Source organism: Falco naumanni, chromosome 1 (assembly GCF_017639655.2).
Source record: "Falco naumanni isolate bFalNau1 chromosome 1, bFalNau1.pat, whole genome shotgun sequence".
Taxonomy (NCBI): Eukaryota; Metazoa; Chordata; class Aves; order Falconiformes; family Falconidae; genus Falco; species Falco naumanni.
The window spans coordinates 21,886,946-21,892,373 of NC_054054.1; the positions used below are offsets into that span (position 1 = coordinate 21,886,946).

At 44.4% G+C, this 5,428-nt stretch overlaps 1 long non-coding RNA gene across 1 annotated transcript; it reads right to left on the bottom strand.

Moving 5' to 3' along the window:
- Positions 1–511: 511 nt before the first annotated feature.
- LOC121083761 lies at positions 512–4,924 on the bottom strand. The gene is made up of 3 exons (XR_005826477.1): positions 4,380–4,924; positions 1,445–1,582; positions 512–825 (listed from the first exon to the last, which is right to left on the bottom strand). It is a non-coding gene; the product is annotated as an uncharacterized LOC121083761 (long non-coding RNA).
- Between the last annotated feature and the right edge of the window lie 504 nt (positions 4,925–5,428).

Sequence of the window (5,428 nt, forward strand, 5' to 3'; positions counted from 1 at the left end):
TCCTGGACAGGCTGAACCAGGCACCTCAAGCTGCCTGCACACTGAATCAGTGTGAGCTGAGCTCAGGTAGGGCTAGTTCCTCCCTCCTGCCCCCCTTCCAAAATGTTCAGATCTCCAAGAGCTCAAACGATACTAAAAAAAAAAAAAAAAGAAAATCCCAATCTAGTGATAACCAATAAAATCCCACAGAAATACTCCCAAGGCTTTTATAACAATTCCTGAGTTCAAGGTGGAAAGACTTAAGCAAAATCCACTGCCTTCAGATGCTAAAACCTACACTATTTGATAAATAGGGATTTAGTTCCAATTAATAGGTTCAGAAGTGGGATGATTAAAGAAGAGAAAGCTCAGAGAATAATCAGCACTAATTATAGTAATGCTGCTAGTGTAATTAATCAGTTTTGCAACCTGCAAAATTGAGATAAAGAGTTATAAGATCCAGAGATGAAAAATCACTACGTAGAAACTGTGGATCGTCATTATCTAAAACAACACATTAACACCGATTTGGCTCTTGGGGATGGTTTGTCTTTACTCACCTTTCCCCTGGCTGCTGGAGGGAGAAGGCTGCTCTGTTCTCCCATGCTCTTTGGCCCATGGAGCTGCAACCATGAGAGCCTTTCCAGTGCCAGCCACGGTTGGTCTTGCCCTGCTGCTCTCTCTCCCATTTTCCTTCTACTGAGATGTGGCCATATCCCTGACTCATGGCCAGCAGGTTGAGGGAAGTGATTCTGCCCCTCTGCTCTGGTTGAGACCCCACCTGGGGTATGGTGTCCAGCTCTGGTGTCCTCAGCACAGGAGAGACATGGAGCTGTTGGAGCACATCTAGATCACAAAAATGACCAGAGAGCTGGAGCTACTCTCCTTTGAGGACAGGCTGAGAGAGTTTGGGTTGCTCAGCCTGGAGAAGACAAGGCTCCAGGAGACCTTACTGCAGCCTTTCAGTACTTCAAGGCGGCTTGTAAGAAAGATGGGGACAGATACTTAGTTGGGCCTGTAGCGGTAGGACAAGGGGGAATGGTTTTAAACTAAAAGAAGGTAGGTTCAGACCAGATATAAGGAAGAACTTTTTTTCTGATGAGGGTGGTGAACCACTGGCAGAGGTTGCCTGGAGGGGTGGTTGATGCCCCATCCCTGGCAGTATTCAAGGCCAGGCTGGACAGGGCTCTCAGCAATCTGATCTAGCGGAAGACGTCTCTGTTGACTGCAGGGGGCATGGGCTAGATGGGCTTTAACGTTCCCTTCCAACCCAAACTATTCTATGATGCATCTCAAAGCCACCAGGGTGCTCTTGACCACACAGTGAGTCTTGTCTCTCCATGTCTCCTTCCCCACTCCCCAACAAATGTGTCCAATCATCTATTTTATACTGTTCTCTCTTCAGCTACAGGGCATATCATGCTCCAAGAAAATTCAGAGTACCCCCCAAAGGTATTTCCATTACCTCGTTTCTCACTTCAGATCACTACAAGACGTCCTAGCAGAAAAAGTGGGAAGACTGAGAAAGGAGACAGTCCTGCACCAGTCCATAACACAGCGGGAATACTGAAGTATCCCAGACACTTAAAATGTCTGCAGTGACCTAAAAGGACAAATAATATTAACCTAATATAGGCATTCAGCCCCGTATCTATGCACTCAAAGAACTCATGTGACAGACTGTTGTTGTTTAGGAAGCTATTTTTCAAGAGCATATAAAGTTCTCTTGCACTATGCACTAGTAAAATAAACTATAAAAACAATTTTACAGTGACATGAAAACAATAAATCATAAGGACAGAAATTCATCGATGTATCTTTGTCTAATGTGCTGTCCTTGAGTCCTCCTGTTATGCTTATAAAGCAAATACTCCCAAATAATCTGTGATTTTACATATTAGCGGCACAGCGATGTTTAGCATAATGGATGAGTAAATAAAAACTGTTCATCTCAATTGTGTTTCAACATTAGTTTTATGTTGTCCTGGCCCCGTAAGTTTAAGGAGTATCCTTAGCACTAGTTAGAAGTAGTTTCTGTGATTTAGTTTTATATTTATGTCTTTACTCAGCTGCAAGAGATTTTTCCAATAAATAAAGAGAGTGGCTATGAATCTTACATTACAGCTGTAAATTCTTGCAGCAGGCTACATTTTTAGTGATGCAAAGGCTGGCGCTCGTGGGCTCTTTCACGATAAATATATCAATGTCCGTCTGAACCCCCTGGTGGAAATATGGCTTCAATTTTTTTCTTAAAAACATGGATCAATCATTGTTGCCCTTGCCTATTCTTTTCTGTCAAATGCTTCAAATGTGTTGGAGTATCTGTAAAAAAGTTTGAGAAGCACTTTGGCTACATGTCTTACAGCCCTATTGTATAACATTTAACTTCAGTGTGGCTCTTGCTGGCTTTGAGGTACACGAAGAGCTGATCCAGACTTAAAGATCAGGGTGATTAATGATAAACCAACGAATTCAACAAGACTTTATAAAGTAATGTAAGGGCCTTTCTTGCCTGCAGAATACCCTGTAATCAGGATCTAACCCTATGCCACTGGGCTCTAAGTTATATATTCCATATCCTTGGAAGAAAGCTCTGAATGTCCTACCAGTAGATACAGGGCAGAAAAAAACTATAGGGTTTACACACTCATGCTGCTTTTTTCCAGCTTAATTGATGGTAATTTTGTGGTTGGAACTACAGTGTCATTAAGACATTGTCACTTTGCAAAATAATGTCAGAAACTTTCTGGTTTACCGCACTAGCTAGAGACATTCTGTGCTTAGTTAATTTATACAGTCTTTTGTTAGATGAGTAACTCTTCCTTACTGGATCAAAAAACCCCAAACAAACAAACAACAAAAACCACCACAAAAAAAATCCAAAAGGAGACCTGGCAAGCCAATATGCATTAAACACTTCATTCTTTAATGTGGTATTTGGGTCTTGCCCACTAGTAATGTAGGAGAGCCAGCATCCATCAGAATGCCCGAGTCTCTTATTGGAGTTGTATCAGTTCTTGCAGGTGGATTACAACATAACTCTTCTAAAATTCAAGAAGTTTGTGACTTAGTGAAAGGAAACTGCAAAGGAGAGAAAGACAGGAGGCGTGAGCTTCCCCTCATGCGAAGTTTGCTACTTCAGCTTTTTTTGTCAGCAACACACTCACGTCTACCCGAAATGTAACGTGTGGAAGTGGCTTTGATCCTTTTCTCTCTAATGATCTGTTCAGTTAGCAACCTTGTCATGAAAACGTGACACTACTGTCTTGTTAAGGCTCACCTCATGGAAGAGGTATTCTTTGAATGAAAGCATCAAAGACATTCCTTAATCTACTTTATGGGAAAGTCTCTATTTTATGGTCATGTATACCTAAAGAATTGAAATATTTCAAGTTATAGTCTTGCATAGCTGAAGCTGGCACAATATAACCCACCAGCGATTGCCGGGACAGCTTCAAAGATCCCAGAAATTGTCAAAACCTATTTGCAAAGCAATATTATTGATATTTGCTTTGACAAGTAAATGCTGCCTTTTTCTCAAGGAAAAAAACCCAACAGATCTATTTATTAACAAAATTTATTTGAGCGCATTAAAAACCAAACCCAAAACAAACAAACAAAAAAAAACACAACCAAGAAAAACCACAACGATGTGAGTAGGGACTCAGCACCTATGTCGCAACACGATGAAAATAAGCTTGTCTGCACTGCAAATGAAGCATCTTCCAAATGAGAACCCTCCGAGGCGAGAACCACATCATGTGGAGCTGGGGTAAATCCAAGTGCTGCCTGGCACAGGAGAAAGGCACCCTCCAGCAGCACGGACCCTGTGCCCACACATGTCAGGGCCACGAGAGCTGTTGGCCTCCCGCACACTGTGCCCACCAGCCATCGCAGGAGGCAGCGACTGCGGCAGGCTGCACAGCTGCAGCAGAGGTGAGCCTTCCGGAGGGAACGGTGACAGATCACAGGCTCTGTCCTCGAGTAATTCTACTGAGATCAGTGGTTTTCCATCTCAATATAAGCGTGCATGTATGCATCAGAGCTGCCTGAAATCATGCTCTTGTGTTCTGTGTTAGTAATACAGGCATTGCTCATGACTTGGTTTATGACACAAAAAACAGGGAAAAAATTCTTCTTGATCACATCATGTGGAGTTTCATCAAAAGGAGCCTGTATGAGACTCAAACTAATGAACAGAATGTCTGACAAAGAGAGGACACGCTGCTTCCTACAAATAAGAAATTATCATGGCTTCTTAAATGAGTTGTCTATGATACACTACAGTGAAGCAATTCATGTAAGGAAGATTATAATCCTCAAGAGCAATTTAAGAAGCCTTGTGATGCATGGAGACACAGAAAAAAAAAAAGGAGGAAAAAAAAAAAAAGAGCCATTACCAAAAGTAGTTCCAACCAAGGCTGCTGGCAGGGTTATACCACACTCCAGTCCAAAGCAGTAGAGGCTGGGGAAGTGCTGGGCAGCGATGTCCACTGGAAAACAGGGCTAATGCTTTCTCCAATATTCCACAAGAGAAGCTGACACAGAGCCAGGTGACAGGCTCAGCAGGAGAGCAGGAGCTATAATTCCATCAGACCCTGCAGAAACGTCCCTTTCCCTGTTGTTCCCAAGCCGCAGGCTCCAGCCACAGTCAAGGATGTGCATCTAGCAACACGAAAGGAATTGTGACTGTTCCTGGGCAGCATCGCAGGGCACCACAGCGCTCACATTACTGGATGGGAACTTGTTCTGGCCTCTTGTGCTTCCTGGTCCCTGCAGCAAATGTACATATTTCAGGCACCCTCATCACTCCTCCTGGCTCAGCAGCAGAGGCATGTGCTGATGTACAACATCATAAAACATCAGCAACATGTTCCAGAAAGTAAACATGAGCTCCACAGTACCTGGAGCCTCTGCAGGTTTTCAGCATGCCAGCAGAGGTGAAGCGCTGGGAAGGAAAGGCAAGACTTTTGGTAGCTTGCCTGGTCTGAGCCAGCCTCCTACAGCCCAAGCACCCTGCATTTGTGCTGCAGTGACAGATGCTAATATCTATCGCAAGCATTTGGCATTTTTTAATGTCAAAATGTGCCACAGATGGCTGCAAACATCAGCTAGCGAGACAGCAAAAGCTCCATATGCAGCCCTCCGTGGCCCTCCATCCCTGGCCATCAGCAGTGCTGGCTCAGGGCGCAGCAGGGCTCCCCAGCAGCCCCACGTACCATGGTGATGGGGCAGCTCCACGTGCCATGATAGGGTAGCTCCACTTGCCATGGTGATGGGGCAGCTCCACATGCCATGATGGGGTAGCTCCACTTGCCATGGTGATGGGGCAGCTCCACGTGCCATGGTGATGGGGCAGCTTGCGCCGCTTGTGAGCAGCTGGTACAAGCATATGCAGGGATCTCTGGCTGGGCAAAAAAATCACACCTTCGTACCTAGTGACGTAGCT